The 15,536-nt window shown below is 35.7% G+C and overlaps 1 protein-coding gene and 1 long non-coding RNA gene across 5 annotated transcripts in view; one reads left to right on the forward strand and one right to left on the reverse strand.

The window, feature by feature from the left end:
* Positions 1-15,536, reverse strand: part of LOC100333709 (leucine-rich repeat transmembrane neuronal protein 4) — a 464,907-nt gene that overhangs the window by 19,759 nt on the left and 429,612 nt on the right. The window lies entirely within an intron of this gene.
* Positions 986-14,952, forward strand: LOC147835498 (uncharacterized). The gene is made up of 3 exons (XR_015497514.1): positions 986-1,037; positions 1,682-1,744; positions 14,454-14,952. It is a non-coding gene; the product is annotated as an uncharacterized LOC147835498 (long non-coding RNA).

Genomic DNA, 15,536 nt, shown 5'->3' on the forward strand with positions numbered 1-15,536 from the left:
TTTCCTTGCTCTGTTAAACATCATTTGGGAAATATTTTAAAAAGAAAAAAAAGAAAAAAATCAAAGGGGGGCGAATAATTCTGACTTCATCTGTATAAATAACTTTTTATAACTTTAAAAATGCAGTTGAATCCTGATTACAAGTTGTTGCCAAGACCTTTTGTCGTCTCCTTTTTTTATGCTAACGTTTAAATGGACAGGTTAATGGAACCCAATTGAAGCTATTGAATAAAACTTTCACAAGAGGACTAACAATTTTATTATCAAATTTTAAGGAAGACTTCAACAATATACATTGTAAACCATATGTACACTGTAAAAACTGATATGACAAAAAGTCATACAAATCTATATTACTTTAACTTAATGTAATAAGGCCATTAATTGGTAGGTTAATTGTCCATCAACCTAATTAATCCAGTAAAGCCCTTAAACTGCACATTATGGTGTGGTAACACTAGAGTTTGAGCATGTGAAATTCTGTCGTACAGTGCTGCGAAAAGGGGCGGGGTTAAACAAGATAATTAGACATTTTAAAAAAGGAAACAATTTAAATTTTCGTTCAGAGTGGTCATGCTTTGATCTTCTATTGGTCTTATGCAATCCCATGATGCAATTTCGCAGGTCAGAGTTCACCAAGCTTGAACTTTGCAATGCAGCCAACTGCGAAACTCACCACAAGAGCTTGCGTTTTCAGTCTGTGGCATTCACATACGTTTGATAAGAAGTCTACGGGGAGAAAAATGCAGTCTGACCACGACTTTAAGCTGAATACTAGTGTCCCCTCCCATCAGAGAAATTATTATTAAAAATAAAAACTCTCAATTGTAAAAAATATGTGTATTTATAGCTAAAAGAATTGTCTAAGTAGAAAGAAAACCGCATTTATCATTTAAAATGCATTTAGAATCAGTTGAGTTCCCCCTCTCCTTCCTTAGATTGGTTCGGTCCACTCAGTGCTTTCACTCATCTAACCTACTCACACACACGCACACTCGTCGGGTGTGTGGCTGCGGCTGAGTTACTGTTGACTTTAAGTAAGGAGGGGGTTTTTAACCTATGTAATTAATGTAGTTAATACAGACTCTTTCATAAATTAGTTGCGGCAAAAAAAATGCTGATTAAGGATGTAACTGTCCATGAATCTGCTGTATTAGCGATTAAAATTACTTATCTAGTTAGCGTTAGCTTGTTGCTGATGCTAAAGCCGTTTCTCATGCATTGTTTCATTTGTGACGACTTGGCATAATGTTAACTTAACATTAACGACCACAATTTGCATATTATTAGTTGTGTATTTGCCAAATAAGCACTGCTACACTGTGCACACTAACCCCACAGTGTTTTTTGTAAAATCAGTTTCTGTTCTGTTCTACTCAATTAATTTGAAATTAAAATGTTAACCTTTTTAATTCTTTGTTTTTATTGTTGTGATTATTTTTATGATAGTTTTGCATTCTTTATGTAAAGCACTTTGAATTGTCATTGTGTCTAAAATGTGCTACAGCATAAATAAACTTGCATGGCAGTGTCATGTATTGGATAAAATGACAGAGAAAATGGACATAATATTTTTTTTTTAGTGCAGCTGAATGCCAAGTACATAAACTACACATATTAAGCAATTTGGCTTCCAGAATGAGTGCTTATGAAAATACTAATGTCACATTATCAATCACAGTCAAAGGAGAAAGAAATGATTGAGGAACAGGCAGGGCAGGGTCAGTCAGATGTACAGTGTCAGGTAAGGGTGTTGTGCTTTATTGAAGGGATAATGACAATTCTTTTGGGGGGTGAATAATTTTTTTATGTTTTCTGAGTTGTGGCTGTTTAGCAGATTTTACTGATTTACAGTATGATTGGTTATTTTAACGTTTTAAAGTTAATTATTATGAGTATGGAAAATGTCTTTTCCTGCATTTATTCTGCTTCAGGAGTCAGTCTATTGATTGTAAACAACACAAAAAACAATGCAATAAATAGTTTTGAAGACAAATTTGCTGTCATTGAACCTGAGAAAAACTTAAGACAATAATCATAATGCTATAATAATAATTATAATGAAACCAGTTTTAACTGCGGGGACATATCTTTATTAGTAAAATTCTGCTGTATTATTTGTGTCCCCTTCAAAAAAATACTCGGAAGAAATTTTATATTTATTGTCCCCCCCTACTGTTAAATCAGATTTACGCCCATGGTTTAAAGTGTGTTTTTTTGGTATCAAATGCATTTCCATTCATACATTTTAAAAGTATGACTTGCATGTCCAAATACCTTTTAGAAGTGTCGTGTGCCCTGAACAAAGGGAAACAATGTCTAATTAAGGTTCCATTAACCTGTCCATTAAAATGTGTTGTTAAAACGTTAGCGTAAAAACATGTCCATTATCCTAATTAATCTAGTAAACTCTTTAAATGGCATATTATGGTGTGGTTACACTCGAGTTTGAGCATGAGAATTTCTGTCGTATGGCGCTGCGATCAGTGGTGGGAATAAACAAGATGATTAGACATTTAAACCAGACCGTGGCTTTAAGCTGAATACCAGTATCTTGGAAAATAAGCAGTAAAATATTATGTTCTCTCATCATGACAAAGATAAAAAAATTAGTTATGAGAAATGAGTTATTAAAAGGAGGGTTATGGAGGGCAAATAATCAGAACTAACTGTACATGTATTAGTAAGAAAGAGAAAAACAGTTTTAGAATTACAGTTTAAAGTAATTAATAATAATAATACATTTTATTTGTAATGCACTTTTCTTAAGCGCTACAGGGGAAAATACTAACAATACAAGGTAAGCAGAAACAGCACAACAATAAATAAATGCAATAAAACAATAAGAAAATGAACCATGAGATAGAATAAAAAGTGAACAAATTGATCATCCTAAGTTAAAAGCAATGCTAAAAAGGTGAGTCTGAAGAAGTTTTTCCTAATGCTGATGGGTTGTGCATTCCACAGCTTAGGCGCACTGTATGAGAAAGCCCTACCACCCATGGTTTTGAGTTTACAGTGGGGCTGAACTGTCATTCCGCGTAAAAAAATTCCAACAGCCAGAGGGAGATTAATGACAGCGCATGCGTATTTTCACTAACCACGAACAGGAAATACAACTTACTTGATTTATTTTTTATTTGTTATTGTCTTGCGGGTGAAAAGTTTGTTGTAAGGCAAGCATTACTGAACATCTACCAGGTAAAATATTACTGAAAATATATTAGTAATGCCTTACACTACTGCGTTACAGGAAAAAGTAATACATTACTTTAATACCAGAGGTCGCGTTAACCGAATATTTTCCGTCATTGACAGATTTTTTTCAGCAGTGATGGAACAATCTGAAGGTGATCCATCATTTTGACGGATTATGCTGAGGGTGATCTATTGTAATTTGTAGCTAACTGTAATTTCCACTCCTGTCCAGCTGATGGCGACTGCCCTTGTTTTGTCTCCTCTTTGTCACCGCTGCGTACGGTTGCAAAAATGTCACAGCAGCTAGCTGAGTGTGAGAAGTTTCTTTAAATGGCCAAATAGTTGTGATATTAATAATAAATGTGTCACGATCCTCTAAATCCTCGATTCGATTACATTTTTGATTCTAAAGGCACGATTCGATTTTCGATTATGAATAATTAATTAATTAATGACCAATTAATTATTTGTAGCCTACCGTTTAAACTACCTGACCTGCATGGTCTTTGTTTTACCCATAAACAAATCATACAGTAAATGAATAAAGGCAAGATACACACATAATTACCACCTGTCAATCACTTTTTCTGCGCCACTCGTGAATAGGCAGTGATCTGTGTCGTTTTAATGGCGTCGGTAAAAAAGACGCACAACCAACAGGAACCAGCCATCAGTATCTGAGGTGTTCGCTAAAATGACTAAGTACAAGTGAGTGAAAGATTGAAGCAGTCCTCTGACTGCCTGGACCTGCTGTCTCGAGCGTATGGCTGTGAGTGCGTCTGTGTCTGCGTGGTCACGTGATGTGCATTTTCAGAGGTAGAGAGGAAGGAGGGCTGCTCAGAAATGCCACACGCCACTGTGGATGTCAAATCGTTGTCGTTCTAAAACGCCATTTAAAAACAAAGACAGTGTAAACAGGGCCTGAGTGTGTACTTTTCGCGAGCGGATTTGCAACAGGGGCGGGCGGAGGATCGCGATGCCGGTGTTGTCTATCCGACGAACCGTACGTAATACGTACATAGCAGAGCTTGCAAAACTGTGTTTTTTGTCGACAACACGAACGTTGTCAACATAACTCACTGAAAATCCAAAATGCTTACACAGCGGTGACTTCATTGAAAGAGGAGAGGGTTTAAGCTCTGTCGACGGGTCTCCTGCTTCTGCAGTTTAACAAGCACTTCAACAAGCCTGTTTTTTCCCGCTTGGCAAGCCAAGCTGACGTGACATGGGGGCGTGGCAGCATCGACGATTCTATTTTTTGATTCGATAATCGAAATTGAGCATAAATTTCGATCGATTTTACTGTATTTTGACACCCCTAATTAATAATAAAGGTGAAAAAAGACGAAGTGATGCTGTGAACGATGAAGAACAAACAGACAAAAAATACGATCCAACCAAGCGGCAGCTAGCAAGGAGGTCAGGTTTATTGTTTTTATATTGACGTTCTTGTGCACTACAAAATTGTTTATTCTATTCTAGTAATATTTGTTTCTTGCTATCAATAAACGTTTATTATATATTTTGTCCTTTGTTTGATTATTTTTGTTATAGGATATGTATGCTGTTTGCATTTTATTCAAGGGTTAAACGCAGTGCCTACACTTTGTGTTTACATTATAGCCTGCGTTTGCTGTTATAACAACTCAAATGGTTGTAATACCATGTATCAAGTACCAATGTAATACCAAAAGGTTTTATATAAAGGTATATGAAGACTGAATTGCGCCAGCTCCGGGCCACAGCGTACATTACTCGCGGGGCCGATTCTGGCTCGGATGCGGCAGCATCGGCCCGCTTACGGCCGCCGCATCGGGCCCGATTGACTCAGGCTGGAATCAGGCAGTGAGTCCACAGGCATCTGGTAGAATCTAGCCAGAACAGGCCCAAGTGTATTTTGCTATCTGGGGTGCGTTGGAGTGCATTGTGAGCACTAACGGACTGGTGCAGAAGAAGCGCGTGCTGTAGTATTTTTTCCCGGTGAAATGAGTGCTTGCAGGATCAGCAAATCCCACATTCAGAGAATCCAGCAAACTTTCTGATCACAGCCTTAGGAGAAATGTTTCCGAACTACAAAGCGCTGGTGAAAGTGGCGCTAGTAAATCCAGTCTTTGGTCACGAGAAGTCGACTTTCCGAAGCAAAGACAATCTTTCTTGATGTGTTTGATTTCGTACAGGCAAGCACCCAGTTCAGGTCGACGCAGGAGGAAGATATGAGTTAAGGCAGTTTTTGTTCTTTTGTCAAATAAATAAATGAATAATTTAGCCTATATGCTCATCGTGCAAGTTCATTATTAAGATATGAATGAAAAAAGGGGTGAGGCAGTGGCGCAGTAGGTAGTGCTGTCACCCCACAGCAAGAAGGTCACTGGTTCGAACCTCGGCTCAGTTGGCGTTTCTGTGTGGAGTTTGCATGTTCTCCCTGCCTTCGTGTGGGTTTCCTCCGGGTGCTCCGGTTTCTCCCACAGTCCAAAGACATGTGGTACAGGTGAATTGGATAGGCTAAATTGTCCGTAGTGTATGAGTGTATGAGTGTATGTTTGAATGTGTGTGTGGATGTTTCCCAGAGATGGGTTGCGGCTGGAAGGGCATCCGCTGCGTAAAAACTTGCTGGATAAGTTGGCGGTTCATTCCGCTGTGGCGACCCCGGATTAATAAAGGGACTAAGCCGAGAAGAAAATGAATGAATGAATGAATGAATGTAAAAAGCAATCATAAAGTTTGCAAATTAAATAATGATCAATATTAGGTTATGACAGAAATTTTACAACCCTCTTTGTCAAAATGACGGACAATGAGAAAGTCTAACGCGAACTCTGTGCAATACAAACGTTTTGTAACGCATTAGTCCCAACACTGGTCATCAGCGTAGCAGTGGTACCCCAAGCTATACTTAGTACCCCATGCCATATAAATGAATGAGTGAGAAAGAGAAAAACAGGTTTAGAAGTACTGTTTACAGTAATTAACACTTGGTTTGAAGTGTGTTTTCTTTTTAGTATCAAATGCTTTTCCATTCATACATTTTAAAGTGTGACTTGCATGTCCAAATACCTTTTGGGAGCGCCGTGTGCCCTAAACGAAGGAAACGATTATGCAAATCTACTCTGCAGGGGGTCCACATAAAGACCCTGCAAAACGACTTCAAGGCTCAGTTCGTCTAATTACTTAGATGGAAATAAAGAAGTGAAAACGTTGTCTTAGAAGCATTTAAATGAGTGTATGGCTCTATTGTGTTGAACAAATTGCCACTTTTCGCATGTTTACAAGCGCATTGAGAGAGGACGGGTACTGACTTTCAAAAGCATGTGTAATCTCTTGCTCATTTCCTTCTTTCGCACGTCCTTTTACGCGCTTCAATTACAACCGCATTACGGCAATTTAACAAAAGTGGTTTTTAGCATGTTCCCCAGGGCCTGCCGCAGGCTCATATGCATCTAATCGCATCGAATTGTTTACATAGGTGTGGATTTGTCAAATCCACAAGACTGGATTAATTTTCATGCAAAGGAGTCTTCATTGCACAGCTGCGTTTCTCTGCATTCATGTGGGAATGGAGACTCTGAGTTAGAGATCGACCTTTGCAGGATACAAACCCCATTTGTACAGCCTTGTCAATCCTACTTCTCTGTTTAATGGACTGCCAGAGCGATCGCTCCATATGCAACTAAGCAATCAATTATCCGTAAATGCAAATGGGATTAAAGATTAACTATTTCCTTTCCTTTTTTAAAACCAACTGCTCTTCAGTGTTTGGACTTTCAGCAATGAAAAGTAAACCACACTGAACTGAACTAAACTAAACTGAACTTCTGCAAACTGGACTGACACAGTTTCAATTTACTAGAATTTCTATGTAAAGCTATTTTTACATAATCTACATTGTAAAAGTGCTATAGAAATAAAGATGAATTGGATTGTGTGCATATGTCAACCTTGCCAAGTTTTCACCAAAATAGTAAAACCCCTTCTAGTTTATTTTTTATTTTTTGTGTAGGCTTGTATTTTACAGGACTGTAAAATGTCTCTGTCAATGTTTTTAAACAATTATATTGGATTTACTAAAGTGACACAAGTGCCATCTGTCACATCCAAAACCAAGCTTTTCCCTCAAAAATGCAAAAACGTAAATTAAATTAAATTAAATTAAATTAAATTAAATTAAATTAAATTAAATTAAATTAAATTAAATTAAATTACATTTTATTAGCATTGTTTCTTTTGGGTTGTGCAGTTTAATTCACAGAATTTCAACAAAAAAAAATGTAAAATGTAAACTTGCAAACTTTTTTTTTGTCACTTTTGGTTCATCGTTTAAAATCTAAATCTAAATCTATTTGTTGCTATTTTCAGACCAGTGCAACTCTATTTTTCACATTTTGCGCCGTGTTGTTTAAATAGCAAATCTACTTGCTCCACTTTGTGAACTCATGGGTGTGCTGGTCTGTAAAAGAGGTGTGTTAAGGTGCATTGTTGGTATGTTGCTATTTTGAGGAGCTGAAATTGACATTAAGCAACTAAAAGCTGTTCTAAAGTCCAGCGCAGAGTGTGTTAGTTAACGCATAAGACCAAACGCTTACACATTGCTTAATACACATAGGATGTACAGCACAACACAAATATCTTTACATATGTAAAGTATGGAGACGTACAGTATGCATCAACATCAGGCAATAGAAAGTGTGCTTGTATACAACTCAGTTTTTGACCACAATGTTATTATTATTATCAGTATTATTAATTATTAAATTATTTTAATAAAAAACTAGTTTAGATGAGTCCATGTGTTGGGTCCATGTGTTGACGTCTGCATCTCCATGTGGGGCATAAAAATAGAACATGTGTTTGGATATAATGGGTTTGATCACACTTAATTATTATTGTTCATTTATTAATTTGCTGGAAATTAGAACTAAATTTATAAATATTTTGAAACAAATCTTTGTACTTAACAAACTAAATTACTAAATACTACTAAATACTAAAGTAAGAGAGTAAAGAGGAGAGAGTAAGGAAAGAGGCTGAATGGAGGAGGCTTGTTCTTTATCCTCGCGCTGCGGATGATCTGTTTAACTGTTTTATTGCTAGTGAAGCATTCAGTTTTTACACTTACAAAGTGTAAATTGCAAAGGGACCATGGCACAACACAACTGACTCTTAAAGGGAATGGGAGATGAGACTCTGATTGGTTTAATCCGTGTTATGCTCAAATCCAGCCTGAGCTCACAAGGAAATGTAAGTATTTTACATTTTTTTTTTAGTTTAGTGGCTAATTCGTAAGAGTTCAGTCGTAAGAAAATGTACGATTTTAAAAAGAAGGCGTGGCACCTAACCCCACCCCCTTCCCCAACTGTCACTGGGTGATGAGGAAACCGTACTAAATTGTACGAATTAGATCGTACAAATTCATACGAATAAGCAAATAAATTAAAAAGTTACGAATTGCTGTGAGATTGCGTTGTCAAAACACACCCAGAACTCATAAAAGAATAAGCACAACCCTGTTAAGACCATATTTTTCCATCCTTAAAATAGCATGAGTGGATTTAGACACACCCTTAATGCTTTTGCACCATGCGCTTTAGACTTTGCGCATAGATCATTAAAATAAAGCTCATACTTTCTCTGTGAGCTTATGTTTTGAGATTTTACTTCAAATCTCACATCCATAATGCTGGAATTGCTCATATGCATGCAAAAACAGGATCGCGTGAAGTGTTGCTTACTTCACAAACACCCCATCGTCCCCTTCCCCTCAGAAAAGAGGATTAAGGATGCTTGGGAGTGATGAATATTTTAAAAATAAAAGGCTTTTTGGCTTCGTGGGGCTGTTGTCCATCCCAGTTTAATCACAAATATTGGGCACTTTTACTTTTGGCTGCTGTGGTCAGAGCTTTTAAAGATGTGACTCATAGCAGATCCTGCCAGCATTGTGTGTTAAGAGCTGATGCACACAAACTCACCACACACACACACTATACACACTTCCAATCAAACACACAACAAACGTACAGTAGGCTGTTTGGATGAGTCCTTCTGTGTACTATGAGGAGTGGGTGATGCGACCACAATCATGCCAAAACAGACACTTTTGCCAGAAAGAGTGAAGATTATAGTATTAAATTAAATATTAAATAGAATGTGCAAATAAGAAATAAGCAAAATAACAGAGTTTTGCTATTGAGTCGAGTTGGGGATTAAACATAGGCTAAATTATACAGATATACAGATGTTTACACTGCAAAAAGTGTTTTGCTTACTTTATTTTTGGTCTTGTTTCTAGTCCAAATATCTAAAAAAAAAATTCAATCAAGAAACATTTTTTAGACAAGCATAAATATTGTCTTGTTTTAAGAAATATGACAAAATTAGAGTACACTACAGTGTTTAATGTTTATCAGTTCACTATACTGCAGTATACTTTAGTGCATTCATTAACAAAGTGTTTCATGTGGGAAATGATTTTATACAACACTTCAGCAAACAAGAAGTTATTGCAGCGCGAGAAAAACAACAACGATAAAAATGAACAAAAACATTTCTTAAGAGTCCATTGACTCATTCAGTTAGAAATATAGGGCTCTATTTTGACGGTCCATGCGCAGAGCGCACAACGCAGGTCGCAAACGCTTTCAGGGCATGTCAGAACGCATTTTTGCTAATTTACGGACGGGAACATGTGCTTTGCGCCATGGCGCATGGTCTAAAAGGGTTGAGTTTATTTTCTTAATGAGTTATAGGAGGTTTTTGAGAATAAACCAATTAGAGTCTCATCTCCCATCCCTTTAAGAGCCAGCTGCATCGCGCCATAAGCGCATTCACTATTTGCAGGACGTAAAGTAAGTCTAAGTGGAAAAAATGAGCATTTCACTAGCAAACAGTTAAAAGTTTTTTTTTTTTTTTTTTTACAGAATATTGTTAAACAGAGCATCTACTGCTCTGAGAATGAGAGATAATGGAACTTTCACTTTCGCTCTTGGATAGGGAAACCTTTACGCACAGACATCAATTTGTCTATAAATAATTAATTGCGTTTGTTAAGCGCAAATATTTGTTTCTAAATTCAGTTCTAATTTCCAGCAAACGAATAAATGAACAATATTATAGAAGTGTACTCAAAAACCTGAGTTGTATCCTAAAACACATGCTGTGCCCCATATGGTCTAAAACCTGACAGGTGGGCAAATCTAAGCTAGTTTTTAATAAAACAAATATAAATATGGATATAATAAATAATACTGCTAATAATAATAACATTATACAAAAGCAAATTGTTATGAATGAACTGAAAAAGCCTCCCGAGATGAAGAAGACATAAAAGCAGTGATTTTTCATATTTATGTAGGCTAGAAAATAATATGTTTTGTAATATTTTAATCCTTTATATTTCTATCCTATATCTATTCTTATTATATCCTATATATATCCTTAATATTAAAATTTTTGCCTATTGCTCTCTTGTGCGTATTAAGCAGTGCTTAAGCAAGGCGCAACTCTGCGCCAGTTTAGGGTTTGTTTTGGTCTAATGAAAAATCTATTATAGTTTCTCAAAAAAGCAAAGCGCCAGCGGTCCGCCACAGAACACCTTCCTTTTTAGACCAGAACACCTATGGGCGCACAAATGAGCGCTAATGCATTTGCAGCGTAGCAAAATGCCTCAAAACGACTCTTGCGCCAAGCTGAAACTACCAAAAAAAACTGCGCCAAGCCTTGCGCCACACTGCGCCGGGTGTATGATAGGGCCCTATATCTTAAATAAATCTTAAATCAAGAAGCATTTTCTAGACAAGCAAAAATATTGTTTTGTTTTAAGAAATATGACTAAATTAGAGTACACTACAGTGTTTAATGTTTATCAGTTCACTATATACTGCAGTATACTTTAGCGCATTCATTAACATCATGTGGGAAATGATTTTATACAACACTTCAGCAAACAAATAATTATTACAGAGCGAGAAAAACAACAAGGATAAAAATGAACAAAAACATTTCTTAAGAGTCCATTGACTCATTCAGTTAAAAATATAGAGTTTATAATTAGTTATGAAACCCAAAAATATCCATGTGTGGGTTTGTGTTTGTTTGTGAGATCAGTAAAAGCACTATATACTGAGTGAGCTACATTTAGACACACAGTTTTCAGTTTTTATCCCTGCTTCACTAATGAAAACAACTCTAAACTAACCTGGAGAAGGACATCACTTATGAATGAATCAGTTTTTAAATAATTTGAGTCAATAATTGAACTAAACCCACTATTCACATGTAATTAAAGCTGATTCTGCAAATGAACATCTGAATGCTGCTCAAGCTATGTCGGAAATCGCTCAATTATCAGACACATTTATGTTGGAATAGATGAATAGCGGGTGACAGTTATCCCTGTGAATCACTCGTATTGTTTTCATGTGATGCCACACACGCAGAAAACGGCACATTCATATCTGTTATTTTACAATACTGAGGCTGCTTTAGTTGGGTTGTCTTGGAAATATCCTCATGAAAAACAGATTAATACAAAGATTTTCAGTAATTACTTTCTCTGATGTTTCAGTTTCCTGCATTGCACATGATAATTGCTGAAGAAAACTGTTAAAATTGGTTAAATTTGATCCCTCAAAATCACACAAACCAGGATGAAAAGCAGAAGACATTAAGAAAGAATACACTTCACCATACTACGAAGTAATTATGGAAATAGTATAATTTGCATTATTGGACATAAATGGAAACCAAACGTAATGTTTCAGGGACAAAATGGGATGTTATTTGCATTTAGATAAGAAAAAATACATTTAATTTATACAAAATGTAATTAGCTGGCTGTTTTGACTCACTTTGTAGGCACTCAAGTACATTTACGTATTTTTAAAATTGCATCTATTGTCTTTGAGATGTTGTTAAAGCATGCTGCCGAATACTGACAAGCTTCTTATGGCAGAAATATATTTAATGTAATTTCCGCTGAAATGTGTAGAATCAAGTCTTCACATATTTCTGCAGTCTTTTGTAAGTTAAAAATGAGTAAAAATTATATTAACTTGAAAATATTATATTGGTTATAATCGGTATATAACGCAATCTCACAGCAATTCGTAACTTTTTGATTTAGTGGCTAATTCGTATGAATTCGTACGATCTAATTCGTAAAATTTAGTACGATTTGCTCATCCCCCAATGATGGTTGGGTTTAGGGGTGGGGTTAGGTGCCACGCCTCCTTTTTAAAATCATACAATTTCGTACGACTGAACTCGTACGTATTAGTACAAATTAGCCACTAAACTGGCAAAACATAAAATACTTACGTTTACTCGTGAGATCAGGCTGAATATATAGGTTAAAATAATCAAGTATTTTAGTGTATCAGTCACTTTATTAAACTAAAATTAAATAAAATAGAAAAAATTGAATTGAATTATTGAGTAAGCAAATTTTTTTGATGAGCATTACATTATATGCAAGTACAGTTTTTTTGCTATTCAGATATTTACGATTGATTGAATATTCAAATTGATTACATATTCATGGCGGACTGAAGTGCACAAGCCCTTGTGCTTTAATATGCAAGGCAACACTTAAAAATAAAATCTTGTCGTTTTAATTTGACTTTTTATCAAAGTGTGCTTTTTAAGAAACATTGATGAAATTGTACTTTGTTTAGGTATCTTTGTCACTTTATTAATTCCATGACCTGCAAGGCTAGTTTTTAATAATATACCAAGATCTGAAGTACACAAGAGCTTAATATGGATATTTATTGGTACATTAGAGGGCTCAATTTTAAAAATCTAGATGCATGGTCTAAAGCGTACTGTGCAGTGCATGTCCAAGTCACTTTTGCTATTTTAAAATGGGAAAAAATTAAAGATTGGGTCTGTGCCCTTAATGAGTTACGGGTGTGTTTTGGGCATAACATGCATTAAATTAATCAGAGTCTCATCTTCCATTCCCTTTGAGAGTTTACATGGCGGACTTTGTAAGCGGAAAAACTGAATGCTTCACTTGCGAGAAAATGGTAAAGACAATCTGTGGAACGAGCCTCTTCAATTCCATATTAACCATAGATTAAGGAAACGTTGGGGGACGCACTCTACTGAAGACATTCATTTTATTGTTAATTTAGTCATTTTGTTTGTTAGGCACAAATATTTGTCTCAGAACAAAGTGTGAGTTATATCTGCCCCATATGGTGATACATGGGTCTCTAAAACCCAACAGGCTGTCAAATTTCAACAAAAAAACAATACAAAAACAAAAACTAATTCAGTCAAGCATATAATACTAATATTAATACTACTACTACTACTACCACTACTACTACCACTACTACTACTACTACTAACAACAACAACAACAACAACAACAACAGCAACAACAGCAGCAGCAGCAACAACAACAACAACAGCAACAACAACAACAACAATAATAATAACAATAATAATAATAATAATAATAATAATAATAATAATAATAATAATTATTATTATTATTATTATTATTACTATTATTATATTTATTATTATTATATTTATTATATTTATTATTATTATTATTATTATTATTATTATTATTATAACACTAAACCAATGTAAATTGTCATGAAAAAGGTGAAGGCATGCAGGAGGTATTAGATTTATATTTATATAAACTATAATATATAATCTTTTTTTTAATTTTAATCCTTTAATTTTTCATATATAAAGCTATACGTGTAATGCTGTACATCCCTGTGTATGCATTAAGCAATATGTACCTGTGCCATTGACTTTGGACAAGCTTTTAGTTGGTCAACGCTGCAGTCTATTTTATTTTCTCAAAATATCTACATGTCAACAATGAGTATTGAAACAAAGCAGTTGGCGCAGATTGGTGGAAATGCATTTGAGTTTTACCCTGGGTTCAAACTAGCAAGAAACATTTGTGTTATGATTGGTGCTGTATTGCCCTGGGTGTATAATACATGACTTAAATGACGCAGTGTAAAATAAACCAACTCCAGAAGAAAAAATATTATAGGAAATACTGAGAAAAATTCTTCGCTTTGTTAAACATCATTTGGGAAATATTTGAAACCAAACACAGAATGGTGAATAATTGTGACTTCAACTGTATATACTAGAATAACAGTTCCCTTTTTAGCAGGGAACAACATGCACTCATTTAATTCCAAACATAACCTGTGTCAAACCGTGCTATTTCTAATGTGCCGATGTGGCTGTTTCTGCTAATATTCTCTTTCAGATGGCAGCAGGTTCACCCTGAAAGCAGCTTCACCCTGAAAGCACCTTCATTCATTCGGTGCTCCTCTCCTCAGCGTCAGACAGTGTTTGAATCATTAGTATGCCACACTGCATGCTGGGACACATGATGGCCAGTGATTCTAATAGCAGGCTGTCCAAGTTTCCTCCCTGCCGCAGCGGACAGACCTACAGCGCGGCCCACACTGAATCATCCACACACATTATTAGGCTCACACCGAATCTTTGTCCGCAGAAATTTACAGATTTTCACACATTTTTTTTTAGCTCGATATCAAAAATTCTGTCATCATTTACTCACCTTTTACTTGTATCAAACCTGATTGGGTTTCTTTCTTCTATTAAACACTAAATAGGGTATTTTAAAAAATGCTGAAAACCTGAAACCATTGACTTCCATAGTATTTGTTTTTCTCTCTGTGGAAGTCAACGGTTACATGGCTTCAACTTTTTTCAAAAGATCATCTTTTTAACAGAAGAAAGAAACTCATAGAGGTTTAAAACCATTTGAGGAAGAGTTAATAGTGGGTAAATTTTCAGTTTATGGGTGAACCATTCCTTTATATGAATTAATAAAGATCATCTACAGGACTAGGTTTGTGGTAGTAATATGCAATATAATCCTATAAAATTGAGCTACAATGTCTGTGTGTTTTTGTGAAAAGTCAATGTAATTACTCTAAAGATTTTGGGTTTTCGCATTTGCCCTGTTAAATCTGGCCCATGCCTCTGAATTGGGCTCAGGCTAAGTTGGTTCACTTGGGCTTTGGCGCGGTACGCTTGTGGTGAGAGTGCAAAGCGCACCTGAGCCTGAAACTGAAGATGAGACGTGACTTTTAAGAGACTATTTCATATGGATTTAATAATTCTTACTGTTCAATGAACACAAACTTAATTTGTAATTAAATTAAAGTTTGATTATGAAAGACGCAAACCCCTCACTGAACGATAGCTGCACCATTAGCAAACCTTCTAATACGTGCAGCACAAGTACTTTATGATCATTTATGGGTGTCAAAAGTGGCTGATCTATTCAGCGAAATATTTAACTGTGTATATCAAACGACTAAAATGAC

Source organism: Danio rerio, chromosome 8 (genome assembly GCF_052040795.2).
Source record: "Danio rerio strain M-AB ecotype USA chromosome 8, GRCz13ab, whole genome shotgun sequence".
Classification (NCBI taxonomy): domain Eukaryota; kingdom Metazoa; phylum Chordata; class Actinopteri; order Cypriniformes; family Danionidae; genus Danio; species Danio rerio.